This window comes from Ranitomeya imitator, chromosome 4 (genome assembly GCF_032444005.1).
Source record: "Ranitomeya imitator isolate aRanImi1 chromosome 4, aRanImi1.pri, whole genome shotgun sequence".
Taxonomy (NCBI): domain Eukaryota; kingdom Metazoa; phylum Chordata; class Amphibia; order Anura; family Dendrobatidae; genus Ranitomeya; species Ranitomeya imitator.
The window spans coordinates 549,999,556-550,016,177 of NC_091285.1; the positions used below are offsets into that span (position 1 = coordinate 549,999,556).

Here is a 16,622-nt window from a genome sequence, read left to right on the forward strand (position 1 = left end):
CCCCTGGTTTGAATGTATTAGTGTCTAAAAGATGCAAATACATTTGAACATCAGAAGGGAATGGAGTGTGCACGGTGGCAGGCCTGGCATGCACACTCACAGAGAGGGCTCTGCGTGAACCGTGTGGCACGCATGCCATAGGTTCGCCATCATTGCCCTATAGGCAGAGGCGTAGCTAAGGGTTCAGCTCAGGGGGGGGCGAACCATCTGAGTGGGCCCCTAACCCTTGATTACAACTATGGTGGCACACTTTAATCATGGGTATAGGGGGAAGCTCAGCAGATGATCCTGCTGTAATTGAAAATATATAATGGCCCCCGCATTTGCCCCCACGTTGTATCTCCCTTGGATTCTGGTTTCTGTCCCTTTCTGTGGACTGCAAATTGCAGAAAATAAAAACAACCAGTAAATGCGTATAGAGTCCACCATATGGGAATAGGTCCCTGAATGAATCCAGGTAACCCTAAAAATAATACTCTTGTCTGGACAAGACCCTAAAGAGGTGAATGGAAAGAAAGAGGAAAACAGAAGAAAGGGGGGAGGTAAAATATCACACAATGAAAGAAGAAAGTGCGCCCCCTGTATGTCATCTCTTCTTTTTTTCCCTTCTCCCCATTTGTGGGCCATGTTATTCAGACTGAGTATACATATGCATCTATATGTGATTATCTATACTCACCTACTGGCTGTTCCCATTTTTATTCTATTTGGCTCTTCCTCATATATATTTATCCTCATCTTTATGGGGATTGTTATTGTTTATATAAATGGCATTTTCATGTTTGTTACCTTGTATTTACTGATATGAGATGAGACACATTGGACTGATAGGACCCTGACCTCGGCTACAGGACCACATTACAGGAGACAGAGAGAGAGAGATGCTGAGAGAGAGACAAAGAGAAAGACAGAGAGCGAGACCGAGAGAGAAAGAGAGAGCAAGACCGAGAGACAAAGGGTATGTGCACACGTCAGGATTTCTGGCAGAAATTTTCCTGACAAAAACCGGACATTTCTGCCAGAAATCCGCATGCGTTTTTTGCGCGTTTTTGATGCATTTTTTTGTTTTTTCCAAATGCATAGAATAGTGGGAAAAACGTGAAAAAAACGCAAAATTAATGAACATGCTGCTTTTTTTACCGCGATGTGCACAAAAATTGTAGAATGCATTCTAAATGATAGGATGCATAATGTATGCGTTTTAATGAGTTTTTATCGCAAAAAAAAAACGCGAATAAACCTGAACGTGTGCACATACCCAAAGAGTGCGGTGAACAAAAAACGTGAGCACTGCTACGGGGGTGCACGGGTAGGTTCCCACACCTTAGTACCATAAATATAAAGAACCCGGCACTCAACTTCAATGCAACTTGAAATTTATTGCGCAGTACAGAAAACGTTTCGGTCTCATGCGACCTTCATCGGTTACGTACTTAAGGGTGATTGTGTATTGCTAGATGAACGGAACCCAGTAGATCCAGTGGGAATCACTGGAGAATGACTGCCCTAGTCCTATCAAGGCTGGGAGCTTATTGGATCCGGGACCTGACGCGGTGTGCACTGCTTGTCGGCGTGAGTGCCCGAAACGTTTTCTGTACTACGCAATAAATTTCAAGTTGCATTGAAGTTGAGTGCCGGGTTCTTTATATTCACATACCCAAAGAGACAGAGAGAGACTGACAGAGACTGACACAGAGACTGATATCGAGACAGAGAGAGCAAGACAGAGAGAGAGCGAGACGGAGACAAACAAAGAGAGAGTGAGACAGAGAGAGAGACTGACACAGAGACAGAGCCTAAGAGAGACTGACAGAGACAGAGCCTAAGAGAGACTGACACAGAGACAGAGCCTAAGAGAGACTGACAGAGACAGAGCCTAAGAGAGACTGACAGAGACAGAGCCTAAGAGAGACTGACAGAGACAGAGCCTAAGAGAGACTGACACAGAGACAGAGCCTAAGAGAGACTGACACAGAGACTAAGAGAGACTGAGACAGAGACTGACACAGAGACTAAGAGAGACTGAGACAGAGACTAAGAGAGACTGACAGAGACTGACTAAGAGAGAGACTGAGACAGAGAGAAAGAGACAGAGAGCGAGACTGAGAGAGACAGAGAGCGAGACCTTGACTGAGCGAGACTGAGAGAGTGAGACAGAGCCAGAGTGAGACAGAGAGCGAGACTGACAAAGAGACTTACCCTGAGACAGAGAGCGAGCGAGACAGAGAGCGAGACTGACAGAGAGAGACTGACCCTGAGACAGAGAGCGAGTGAGACAGAGAGACAGAGAGCGAGCGAGACAGAGAGCGAGCGAGCGAGACAGACAGCGTGAGCGAGACAGAGAGACAGAGCGAGCGAGACAGACAGAGAGAGCCAGAGAGCGAGACAGACAGACAGAGCGAGCGAGACAGAGAGTGAGCGATACAGAGCGAGAGAGACAGAGAGCTAGGGAGACAGAGAGAGACTGACAGTCACAGAGACAGAGCAAAACAGATGCAAGAACCCTCAGGGACTTGTCAGGAGGGGAACAGTGTCCTGCCTGCTCCTTACTGCACAGTGCAGTCATCTCCAGCCCCCTGCATCCTGAGCTCCTACGGCATCCTATCTCCTGTCCTGCTCCTGTATGCAGGGCTCAGGGAGGGAAGAAGCAGTGTCCTGACTTTCTCCTGCTCCTCTCAGCAGGAAGAAGCCGGTGCCCTGCGCTGTGAGGTCTCTCCTGCAGACACAGCGTGCAATGTGGACGTGTCTGCAGTTGGACCCCTGCAGCAGAGGTACAGTTCCAGGCCGGCATTCAGCGTCCCGGTCTATAGAACAGACAGCTGTAGTGCAGGAAGATCATGTCTCTCTGCACTACAGTGGAGCTTACCTATATCGGCGTGTTGTGCACGCCGATATAGTTAGTATTAGCAGTAGCTCAAGATGGGCCCCTCTGAGCTCCGGGCCCGGGGCGACCGCACCCTCTGCCCCCCTGGTAGCTACGCTACTGCCTATAGGCTTTGTTTTTGGATATTGCTTTGTCTCCGCTCCCTTTCTTGGAAGTTTTCCTGATATTTTTTATGGTTCATGATTTTATATATTCATATATAAAATATTATGTTTTTATATCCTCCTGTGAGTTGGAATCTCTTCCTATCCTGATGGCAACGTGCCATCTCTTATCGCTCTATTATCTATCAACCTATCTATCTCCTGTCTCTATCTATCTATCTATCTATCTATCTATCTATCTATCTATCTATCTATCTATCTATCTATCTATCTATCTATCTATCTATCTATCTATCTCCTATCTCTCTATTATCTATCGCTCTATTAGCTATCTATCTATCTATCTATTATCTATCTCCCATCTCTCTATCTATCTATCCATCCATCCATCCATCCATCCATCCATCCATCCATCCATCCATCTATCCATCACATAAGCCTCCTGGCTGTTTCCCTCAGCTCATTTCCTCTCCTGCTTCCTTTCATCTGTCGAGCTCCCTTTCTCTGTGTGGAGGCGGTGATGCTATAGGCTGACATATGGTCCTGTTCTGTTTTCGCAGGGCTTCCCTCTGGTGCATCATTAGCATGCTTTACTAGGCAGGTCTGCATCACTGGAAAGAAAGGAGATTCTGGTTGAACACACAGCTTTGTGAGACCTGATCATACAGCACTGCAACTGCACACAACTCCAGGTGACAGGTAAGACACATTTATTTATATCCTTGGCACAATTGTAATTCTGCCCATTCTTGGACTTGCTGGCAGATGCAAATTGACTGATTACTCACTCATCGCATAAGTAAGCACAGGACTGAATCCTTCTTCATTATCTTTTTCTACTTCAGTCTAGTGAGAGTAAATCCAATACTGTGGATAGAACTCAAGGTGACGTCAAGGGCATGAGACTTTCACACCTTCTTTATAAATCTTGTCTGAAACAATCCAAGTGGAAATTATAAGATCTTGGATTGTCGACAGTAAAGGTCCCTTCACATTAAGCGACGCTGCAGCGATACCGACAACGATCCGGATCGCTGCAGCTCTCCAGCGACCAACGATGCCGGTAACCAGGGTAAACATCGGGTTACTAAGCGCAGGGCCGCGCTTAGTAACCCGATGTTTACCCTGGTTACCATCGTTAAAGTAAAAAAAACAAACACTACATACTTACCTACCGCTGTCTGTCCCCGGCACTCTGCTTCTCTGCACTCCTCCTGTACTGGCTGTGAGCGCTGGGCAGCCGGAAAGCAGAGCGGTGACGTCACCGCTCTGCTTTCCGGCTGACCGACGCTCACAGCCAGTACAGGAGGAGTGCAGAGTACAGCGCCGGGGACAGACAGCGGTAGGTAAGTATGTAGTGTTTTTTTTTTTTACTTTAACGATGGTAACCAGGGTAAACATCGGGTTACTAAGCGCGGCCCTGCGCTTAGTTACCCGATGTTTACCCTGGTTACCAGTGAAGACATCGCTGGATCGGTGTCACACACGCCGATCCAGCGATGTCCACGGGAGATCCAGCGACGAAATAAAGTTCTGGACTTTGTTCAGCGACCAACGATCTCCCAGCAGGGGCCTGATCGTTGGTCGCTGTCACACATAACGATGTCCTTAACGATATCGTTGCTACGTCACAAAAAGCAACAATATCGTTAACAATATCGTTATGTGTGAAGGTACCTGTAGAAGTAACCTTGTGGTTTTTTACACCTTATCTGAGCACGTTCGCTCATCTCTAGTGGTAACTTATATCTACTAGGCGGTTCTTTTTTGTTTCCTTTGGTGAAAAGTTACTGTCTAATATGGATAGGAGCTAATTTACATTTGCTGATTACAATAAATGATCGACATTCAGATATATGCCGATCAGTCGTTTACTGTCCCGATTAGATGATTATTATGTGAGCAAAGAATATCATCATTACCAGGACGTCATCTATCTATCTATCTATCTATCTATCTATCTATCTATCTATCTATCTATCTATCTATTTATCTATCTAGTATCTATCTATCCAGTATCTATCTATCTACAGTAGTATCTATCTATCTATCTATCTATCTATCTATCTATCTATCTATCTATCTATCTATTATCTATCTATCTATCTATCTATCTATCTATCTAGATCTGTTATATCTGTTAGGAGTCGAGTTTCCTCTGCTGCACAGGGGGAATCTCGAACCGTGTCTGCTGCGGTCTCCCATTCTCCTGCTCAGCGGAGACGTCGCTCCCAGCATCTCACTGGGACCGATACTGTGCAGAGGGTTACTACTGCCTCTCCAGGCTCTGCTATTGTACCCTGCACTGATCTAACATACATAGTAACATAGTAACATAGTTAGTAAGGCCGAAAAAAGACATTTGTCCATCCAGTTCAGCCTATATTCCATCATAATAAATCCCCAGATCTACGTCCTTCTACAGAACCTAATAATTGTATGATACAATATTGTTCTGCTCCAGGAAGACATCCAGGCCTCTCTTGAACCCCTCGACTGAGTTCGCCATCACCACCTCCTCAGGCATGCAATTCCAGATTCTCACTGCCCTAACAGTAAAGAATCCTCTTCTATGTTGGTGGAAAAACCTTCTCTGCGGCGAGCAGGCTTTTCTGGGACTAAGTCCTGCTTTGCACACACTGAGCATGCCCAGGGCAAGATCTCTCAGTGGAGATCAAGGGTCACATGCTCAGGTACTGCAGCAACTTCCATTGGTCTTTCTTGGAAGGTCCTTGTAGTTGCTAGGACTAAGTCCTGCTTTGCACTCTGAGCATGCCCAGGGCAAGATCTCTCAGTGGAGATTTAGGGACACATGCTCAGGTACTGCAGCAACTCCATTGGTCCTTTTTTGAATGCCCTGTACGTGCTGCAACTATTTAAGGCTCGCATGGCCGCACGGCCATGCGCTAGTATCAAATGTGTTTTGGCTTATGCCAGTGGATACTATACCACTCAGTTCTTATGTGGTGTGAAGCTGTTAGCATTGGGACTGTACACTCAGGCAGGCAGCTTGCGTCAGTCGGGGCAATTAGCCTAGTTAGGGTATTAGTTCTGTGTACAGAACTTCGTTACCAGTTCACACGGGGTGAAGCCTAACCCACGTATGAGCTCAGAGTCCATCCGCCATTACTTAGCAGCAGATATCTCTGCACGGTGGACCCTGGGCTGCGAACGCACCTTGTAGCTACCTACCTGTCATGGAGGTGGATGCCTCATCCGTTGGTGCTGGAGCAGTCCTTTTCCAAAAGGATGCTGAAGGTCGGAAGCATCCTTGCTTCTTCTTCTCCAAGACCTTCACACCAGCGGAGAGGAATTATTCCATCGGGGACAGGGAGTTGCTAGCCATGAAGTTGGCTTTTTCAGAGTGGAGACACCTCTTGGAGGGAGCTCACTTTCCCTTCCAAGTGTTCACTGACCACAAGAACTTGGTATATTTACAGATGGCCCAGCGGCTGAATTCTCACCAGGCTAGATGGTCCCTGTTCTTCTCCCAGTTCCATTTTACTTTCCATTTTCTCTCTGGGGAGAAGAACATTCGTGCCCATGCTCTCTCCCGCTCCGTAGTGTCATCTGAGGAGGAGCCTCAGCTTATTGTCCCTTCAGAGAGCCTGAGAACTGTGGCTCCGGTTTCGCTAGAGTCCGTGCCCCCGGGCAAGACTTTCGTACCAGCGAATTTGCGACCGGAGGTTCTCTCTTGGGCTCATTCGTCCAGAGTGGGTGGACATTTTGGGACCAAGAGGACATCTGAGCTTTTGGCGAGGACGTACTGGTGGCCACATATGGCCCGTGACGTCAGGGACTATATTCGGGCATGTGTCTCCTGCACCCAGAATTGGCCTCCGTGACAACGGCCTGCTGGGTTACTTTACCCCATGCCGGTGGCAGACAGGCCCTGGGAGATGGTCGGGATGGACTTCGTGGTGGGCTTACCCAAGTCTCGTAGCTGCACCATTATCTGGGTAGTCACCGATCATTTTTCCAAGATGGTGCATTTGGTGCCATTTCCACGGTTACCTTCTGCACGGGCCTTGGCGGCGTTGTTCATAAAACATATTTTCCGCTTACATGGAATGCCTGATAAAATTGTCAGCGACTGGGGTCCCCAGTTTGCGTCTCGGTTTTGGAGAGAGCACTGCCGTTTACTCAGCATAGAGCTGAATCTCTCCTCTCCATATCATCCCGAGACGAATGGGTTGGTAGAAAGAACCAACCAGACTCTGGTGACATACTTGCGACATTTTGTCTCTGCTAGGCAGGATGACTGGGCATCTTTGCTACCTTGGGCGGAATTTGCATTGAACAATGCCGTAGCCGATTCCACTGGTCAGACTCCTTTTCTCCTTAATTACGGCCAACATCCGCGTGTCCCTGTGTCCATGCCCGTGTCATCCACCGATTCTAGAGTGGCAGACTGGGCGGTGGAGGCACGTGACATCTGGGACCGCACACAGGATGCCATCCGGGCCTCCAAGGAGAGAATGAGGGTTTCAGCTGATACACCGGCGCCCCGCTCCGACCTTTGCTCCTGGCGACTTAGTGTGGCTCTCCGCCCGTAACATCAGGCTGCGAGTTGAGTCCACTAAGTTTGCGCCTCGCTACATTGGCCCGTTCAAGGTTCTGGAACAGGTCAACCCTGTGGTCTATTCCTCCACGCCTTGGTATCACAGATACTTTTCACTTTTCCCTCTTAAAGCCCGTTAATTTGTCCCGGTTTTCTGAGTCATCTGCCGGGACATCGGGTTCATCCACAGATGAGTTTGAGGTGAATGCTATCGTGGGGTGCAAGGTGGTACGTGGCAAGAAATTTTATCTGGTGGACTGGAAGGGCCACGATCCAGAGGATAGAACCTGGGAGCCTGTGGAGCACATTCAGGCTCCACTGCTCATTGCAGCTTTTGAGCGTAGCGAGGCTCAAGGATGGGGGGGCCCTCGGAGGGGGGGTAATGTTAGGAGTCGAGTTTCCTCTGCTGCACAGGGGGAATCTTGATCCGTGTCTGCTGCGGTCTCCTATTCTGCATCGGCCGCAGTGCAGCCTGCTCAGCGGAGATGTCGCTCCCAGCGTCTCACTGGGACTGATACTGTGCAGAGGGTTACTACTGACTCTCTAGGCTCTGCTATTGTACCCTGCACTGATCTGCAGCGAGCAGGCTTTTCTGGGACTAAGTCCTGCTTTGCACACACTGAGCATGCCCAGGGCAAGATCTCTCAGTGGAGATCTAGGGTCACATGCTCAGGTACTGCAGCAACTTCCATTGGTCCTTCTTGGAAGGTCCTTGTAGGTGCTAGGACTAAGTCCTGCTTTGCACTCTGATCATGCCCAGGGCAAGATCTCTCAATGTAGATTTAGGGTCACATGCTCAGGTACTGCAGCCACTCCATTGGTCCTTCTTTGAAGGCCCTGTACGTGCTGCAACTATTTAAGGCTCGCATGGCCGCACGGCCATGCGCTAGTATCAAATGTGTTTTGGCTTATGCCAGTGGATACTATACCACTCAGTTCTTATGTGGTGTGAAGCTGTTAGCATTGGGACTGTACACTCAGGTAGGCAGCTAGCGTCAGTGGGGGCAATTAGCCTAGTTAGGGTATTAGTTCTGTGTACAGAACTTCGTTACCAGTTCACACGGGGTGAAGCCTAACCCACGTGTGAGCTCAGAGTCCATCCTCCATTACTTAGCAGCAGATATCTCTGCACGGTGGACCCTGGGCTGCGAACGCACCTTGTAGCTACCTACCTATTACTCAGTGCGTTCCGCTAGCCCTAACACACACCGAGTTCAAAGTTGTAAAGTGCTCTTTAATAGCCCATGTGGGGACATTTCGGTCCTGGGTACAGACTTTTCACTAACAGTTGGAGAAGTGCATGTGCAAGATATTTAAGGCAACCAAAATAACAGGTATTTAGCAGCAATATTTAGAATAAATACCATTGTGATGGTGATTTTACATAACACATAAAAGTACAATAGAGCAAGAATGTATAAAGTGCAAAGATATTGGTGCAAAAATGTGCAATATTAGTGAAATACATGTAAAAAACATAATTGATCGATTACAGCCAGCTGTACATAGTCATAATATCAAAGAACAAATTGATTCAAGCGGATATAGGCACTTTAAAACCTTCAGTTCAATCCTCCTTAACAGGGGCAATCAGGAAAGGTATTTATTCTAAATATTGCTGCTAAATACCTGTTATTTTGGTTGCCTTAAATATCTTGCACATGCACTTCTGTATAACTGCTAGAGAAAGGTCTGTACCCAGGACCGAAACGCCACCACATGGGCTATTAAAGAGCACTTTATAACTTTGGTGTGTTGTCTCAACTTTTTTTTAAATTACTTACAAGGAATGGTATGTACCTGTAAGGCTGCCGTCACACCAAAGACACAAAAGAGCACAGTGAGGTCAAAAATACTCTGTTGTAAAAAAAATCACAGTACTAAGCAAGTGCTAATCAAAAGATGGAAACAGCAGGGTATTTAGTTGATACGTTTTTTGCAAAAAAATGTATACTAAGCTGCTCCACCAATCGTCAAGGTATACCCATATAGAGCAAAAAAAGTATCAACTAAATACCCTGTTTTTTTCCATCTTTTGACTAGCACTAGCATCTTTTGTTTCTACAAGACTAGGGAGTCCACCACTCCTTATGGGTCATTTGCATCAAAGCTGTTCCATCCAGCATGTCCACATGGATATTCACTCTCTGAACCCTGCTTATACAGGTACTATACAGATGATCAGGTTTTTAAATACATCAGATAGGGATTATATACATTAGATAGGACTGCTCTATATGGGTAAACCTTGACGATTGGTGGAGCAGCTTAGTATACATTTTTTGCAAAAAAACGTATCAACTAAATACCCTGTTTTTTCCATCTTTTGATTAGCACTCGCTTATTACTGTGATTTTTTTTTACAACAGAGTATTTTTGACCTCACTGTGCTCTTTTGTGTCTTCAGGTTTCTTGGTGGTGTGTCAACAGGTTCCTACAGACTTGTTCAATGTGCAAGTAGCCCATGTGTTAGATAGTTAGTTAGATAGATAGATAGATTTAAAAAAAAGAGTAGACAAAACAGTACAGTTAGGCTGCCGTCACACTAGCAGTATTTGACCGTATTTTACATCAGTATTTCTCAGCCAAAACCAGGAGTGGTTGATAAATGCAGAAGTGGTGCATATGTTTCTATTACACTTTTTCTCTAATTGTTCCACTCCTGGTTTTGGCTTACAAATACTGATGTAAAATACTGACCAAATACTGCTAGTGTGACGGCAGCCTAACTGTGCAGTTTTGTCTACTCTTTTTTTTAAATCTATCTATCTATCTATCTATCTATCTATCTATCTATCTATCTATCTATCTATCTATCTTTCTATCTATCATGTGTTGCTAAGAACATGATTTTAATGCTGGCATGTTTGCTCAAGCTGATAGTTGGCGATTGAGTGAACGCTTGCTCCTGATTATCAGTTCCTCTAATGGACCTTTAGTGCCTGTTAAAAAATATCCGTCTTCTGATCAATAAGAGTGGGAGTGATATTTCACTTTTCTTGTATTGGTACCTGCCATTGTATGAGGGAACTGTGACTGTCAATGTTATGGTGGCACTGTGGCTGCTTGTATATGTTATGTGGCGTAAAAAGCAGACGTTTATTGTAAAGTAACCTGTGTCTGTGGAGTAGTTTTCATGCTGTTTTCCTCATACTGGTGTAAGAAGGTCACTGACTGCAACATGCAGACAAGGGCAACGTTGAAGTAACTGATTTTAACTATTTATTTTCTGAGTGTGAATACGGGAAGGGGGTGTTTTTGGAACAAAGGGTGACTCATGAGTAACAGGGTATTTGTCAAGTACAATGTCTAATATACAATATACAATAATACCATAGTTGCTATCAACACACTAAGTCTTGTAGCCACTTTAAGGGAGGATATTAGCGAAGGGAATGAGGATGTCGAGTCCATATGGGTTGAAATTCATGGAGGGAAAAATGGTAACAAAATTCTCATTGGGGTCTGTTACAAACCCCCAAATATAACAGAAAGCATGGAAAGTCTACTTCTAAAGCAGATAGATGAAGCTGCAACCCATAATGAGGTCCTGGTTATGGGGGACTTTAACTACCCGGATATTAACTGGGAAACAGAAACCTGTGAAACCCATAAAGGCAACAGGTTTCTGCTAATAACCAAGAAAAATTATCTTTCACAATTGGTGCAGAATCCAACCAGAGGAGTAGCACTTTTAGACCTAATACTATCTAATAGACCTGACAGAATAACAAATCTGCAGGTGGTTGGGCATTTAGGAAATAGCGACCACAATATTGTGCAGTTTCACCTGTCCTTCACTAGGGGGACTTGTCAGGGAGTCACAAAAACATTGAACTTTAGGAAGGCAAAGTTTGAACAGCTTAGAGATGCCCTTAATCTGGTAGACTGGGACAATATCCTCAGAAATGAGAATACAGATAATAAATGGGAAATGTTTAAGAACATCCTAAATAGGCAGTGTAAGCGGTTTATACCTTGTGGGAATAAAAGGACTAGAAATAGGAAAAACCCAATGTGGCTAAACAAAGAAGTAAGACAGGCAATTAACAGTAAAAAGAAAGCATTTGCACTACTAAAGCAGGATGGCACCATTGAAGCTCTAAAAAACTATAGGGAGAAAAATACTTTATCTAAAAAACTAATTAAAGCTGCCAAAAAGGAAACAGAGAAGCACATTGCTAAGGAGAGTAAAACTAATCCCAAACTGTTCTTCAACTATATCAATAGTAAAAGAATAAAAACTGAAAATGTAGGCCCCTTAAAAAATAGTGAGGAAAGAATGGTTGTAGATGACGAGGAAAAAGCTAACATATTAAACACCTTCTTCTCCACGGTATTCACGGTGGAAAATGAAATGCTAGGTGAAATCCCAAGAAACAATGAAAACCCTATATTAAGGGTCACCAATCTAACCCAAGAAGAGGTGCGAAACCGGCTAAATAAGATTAAAATAGATAAATCTCCGGGTCCGGATGGCATACACCCACGAGTACTAAGAGAACTAAGTAATGTAATAGATAAACCATTATTTCTTATTTTTAGGGACTCTATAGCGACAGGGTCTGTTCCGCAGGATTGGCGCATAGCAAATGTGGTGCCAATATTCAAAAAGGGCTCTAAAAGTGAACCTGGAAATTATAGGCCAGTACGTCTAACCTCTATTGTTGGTAAAATATTTGAAGGGTTTCTGAGGGATGTTATTCTGGATTATCTCAATGAGAATAACTGTTTAACTCCATATCAGCATGGGTTTATGAGAAATCGCTCCTGTCAAACCAATCTAATCAGTTTTTATGAAGAGGTAAGCTATAGGCTGGACCACGGTGAGTCATTGGACGTGGTATATCTCGATTTTTCCAAAGCGTTTGATACCGTGCCGCACAAGAGGTTGGTACACAAAATGAGAATGCTTGGTCTGGGGGAAAATGTGTGTAAATGGGTTAGTAACTGGCTTAGTGATAGAAAGCAGAGGGTGGTTATAAATGGTATAGTCTCTAACTGGGTCGCTGTGACCAGTGGGGTACCGCAGGGGTCAGTATTGGGACCTGTTCTCTTCAACATATTCATTAATGATCTGGTAGAAGGTTTACACAGTAAAATATCGATATTTGCAGATGATACAAAACTATGTAAAGCAGTTAATACAAGAGAAGATAGTATTCTGCTACAGATGGATCTGGATAAGTTGGAAACTTGGGCTGAAAGGTGGCAGATGAGGTTTAACAATGATAAATGTAAGGTTATACACATGGGAAGAGGGAATCAATATCACCATTACACACTGAACGGGAAACCACTGGGTAAATCTGACAGGGAGAAGGACTTGGGGATCCTAGTTAATGATAAACTTACCTGGAGCAGCCAGTGCCAGGCAGCAGCTGCCAAGGCAAACAGGATCATGGGGTGCATTAAAAGAGGTCTGGATACACATGATGAGAGCATTATACTGCCTCTGTACAAATCCCTAGTTAGACCGCACATGGAGTACTGTGTCCAGTTTTGGGCACCGGTGCTCAGGAAGGATATAATGGAACTAGAGAGAGTACAAAGGAGGGCAACAAAATTAATAAAGGGGATGGGAGAACTACAATACCCAGATAGATTAGCGAAATTAGGATTATTTAGTCTAGAAAAAAGACGACTGAGGGGCGACCTAATAACCATGTATAAGTATATAAGGGGACAATACAAATATCTCGCTGAGGATCTGTTTATACCAAGGAAGGTGACGGGCACAAGGGGGCATTCTTTGCGTCTGGAGGAGAGAAGGTTTTTCCACCAACATAGAAGAGGATTCTTTACTGTTAGGGCAGTGAGAATCTGGAATTGCTTGCCTGAGGAGGTGGTGATGGCGAACTCAGTCGAGGGGTTCAAGAGAGGCCTGGATGTCTTCCTGGAGCAGAACAATATTGTATCATACAATTATTAGGTTCTGTAGAAGGACGTAGATCTGGGTATTTATTATGATGGAATATAGGCTGAACTGGATGGACAAATGTCTTTTTTCGGCCTTACTTACTAACTATGTTACTATGTAGCGTGGCGTCATTGTGTAATATATATTTAGTTTCTTGTGAGAACAATGTTGACAGTAACGAGTATATTTCTTTAGTAATTCCCTTTATCTTCCAGGCTCTAGTGGGGGTCTCCGGTTCCTCCTGCTAGGCCACAAGTCCTTTTTACAAAGTCAATTAAGGCTCTCTTGGCCTCCCACACTCTATTAGGTCCCACACCATCTGTTTCACCACCCCAGACTGTTCCTGTACTCTATGTCAATGTCGGAAGTAACTGCCCTATTTATTAGCGCCTCCTGGTGACTGCCGCAGATTTTCGGGGCTTGACCTGTAATAGATATCTGTAGGGTCTAGATGGATGAGGGCTCGGTCTAGAGTCTTGCCTGGCATCTTCCAGTCTCTATATCTTGACTTGCGCAGAGCTGGGCCTCAGATCTTGACTGACGCTGTCTGGTCCATGGATGTTGCCTGTCACAGTTTGGATCTCACTCATGGGCGCACAGCTTCCCGCCGATCTGGTCTATTGGTTGAGGCCTGTTATCTCCATCGTGACATGCCCCCGAGGACACACCCTGCTGCTCTCTCTCTTTGGCACCAAATCCTTTCCTGCCTTGGCTCTCTGGCTTTTTATGTCAGGGAAATGCATCATGGATGTCACTTGAACTGGTGCTCCATCTAGACTCATCCTTCTTGAAGGACTTCCCCTTCTTATTGGTTACTCATGGACCAGCTTGAATAGATGGCAGTCTCTGATGACAAATGTCAGAAGGCTCTGAGGGATTTCATCTTCCATGGCACACTCTTACACTAGTAACAGTAATAGATGTAGATTAGGGATGTTCAGTACATAGAGTTCTCTGATGTAGAGTAAATGTGCACATTTATTTATAGGCTGTGTTCTACTGCTATGATGATGTCATAGTGTGTCTATGTATATTCACTCCATGAGCTCTGCTGGGTTGATGCGTACGTGTATGTACATGTACAGGGTCAGACATAGATGGAATAGGGTCCATAAAAACTCTTACATTAGAGATTTTCAAATATTCACAGATGAACGTGTCTTGAAAAATATTCAGATCCCATGAACTGTTGCTCATTTTTTCATATTACATCCACAAACTTAAATGTTTTTATTGGGATTTTATGTGGTATACCAACACAAAGTAGCAAATATTTGTAAATTGTAAAGGAAATTACTCATGGTTTTCTAATAGTTTTAAAACAATACATCTGAAATTTCATAAATGAGCATTTATAAAATCCATTGTAGATGGGAATCTGATTTAGTATTACTAGACGATCAGTTTCTGGTTGACACATTGCTCTGTAGCAGTTATCGTTCTTAAAAAATAGGGGTGGAAAATCAAGCCCGTTACATATAGATCTTTCTTCTCTGTGTGCTCATTTACACATCTGCTATGATTTTTTACAGCCAGGTCAGGCAGATACTCTGAAAAATTTATAGAGGCTATTGGAAAATTAAATATTAAATATCTCCGATAGATCAGACAAAACTGAACTATTTTTAAAGTGAAATATCTTAAAAAAGCCATTATCTGTCTACATACAGCTGTTACATAATTATCATGGCACCCCCTGGTGTTCATTTGATCCTATTGTAGAACGTCCACCTACCGTATTTTTTCGGACTATAATACGCATCCCAAATTTTGGGGAGGGAAATAGGGAAAAAAAAAGATTTTTTATTAAATGTGGGTCTGTCTTACAGTCTGAATTTAAGGTACCTTACCTGGGGGGAGGTGGTGGTAGGGCGGGGTCACAGGAGGCATGTTCCCTGCTGCAGGAAGACTGTGGCGGCAGAAGTAGGGCAATGCTATGGGCCCTGAGTGGGAGGAGGGGGTGTCCCACAGGTGCGATGCTGCTGACCCGGTGTCGGTGGTGAGGCAGAGGGGAGTGCTTTGCTTTCCTGGCAGTGGCTTCAAGAAGATGGCCGCCAGATTGAGATCTCGGTTCAGGTCCTAAACTGTGCATGTGCCGCCGGGGCTGCGCACAGTTTCAGGAAAATCGCTGCCGGTAAAGCAATGCACTTCGTTCTGCTTATCACCCACAGTGGGCCCGCAGCATCACCACAATTCTGCCACTGGTGGCTTCCTGAGGAAGGGACGCTGCCTCCTATGATCCCCCTTCACACATTACCTCCGCCCCTTCCCCCGGTAAGCTACATCTGGACTATAAGACACCTTGCCATTTTCCTCTCAAATTTTGGGGGAAAAAAAGTGAATCCTATAGTGTGAAAAATATGATAATTTGTTATGTGCTAGAAAAAAGAATCATCTTCTCATTTTACAATTTTTATTGGATCCCCTGTACAAAAACATTAATTTCTTCAATGTAAATATCTTATTTAAGCTGTTTTCAAATATGCAGCTCCAAAATCAACACCAACATGAACGGTAAGGCCACATTCACACGTTCCTTTTTATCCTGCGGGTTCTCCCGCAGCGGATTTGATAAATCTGCAGGGCAAACCTGCTGCGGTTATCCCTGCAGATTTATCGCGGTTTGTCCTGCGGGTTCCGCTGCGGGTTCCGCTGCGGGATTTACCCCTACTATTGATGCTGCATATGCAGCATCAATAGTAATGTTAAAAATAATAAAATCATGATGATATACTCACCCTCTGACGTCCCGATCTCCTGGGCGCTGCAGGCGGCGGTCCGGTTCCAAAGATGCTGTGCGACCAGGACCTTCGGTGACGTCACGGTCATATGACCGTGACGTCACCGAAGGTCCTGGTCGCATAGCAAACCTGAGACCAGACGGCCGCGTGCAGCGCTCAGACTTCAGAGGTGAGTATATCATGATTTTTTATTTTAATTCTTTTTTTTTAATACAAATATGGTTCCCGGGGCCTGGAGGAGAGTCTCCTCTCCTCCACCCCGGGTATAACCCGCACATTATCCGCATTACTTCCCGCATGGTGGGCACAACCCCATGCGGGAAGTAAGCGGATCAATGCTTTTCTATGGGTGCAGAATCACTGCGATTCTGCACAAAGCAGTGACATGGTCCTTCTTTTTTTCCGCAGCAAT

At 44.9% G+C, this 16,622-nt stretch overlaps 1 protein-coding gene across 1 annotated transcript in view; it reads left to right on the forward strand.

The window, feature by feature from the left end:
• The first annotated feature begins 3,598 nt into the window (after nucleotides 1-3,598).
• The window catches only part of SV2B (synaptic vesicle glycoprotein 2B), a 322,088-nt gene continuing 309,064 nt past the window's right edge, over nucleotides 3,599-16,622 (forward strand). Inside the window, exon 1 of the mRNA XM_069766259.1 lies at nucleotides 3,599-3,687. The gene's annotated coding sequence lies outside the window, so the exon portion shown is untranslated. The remainder of the gene's footprint in view (nucleotides 3,688-16,622) is intronic.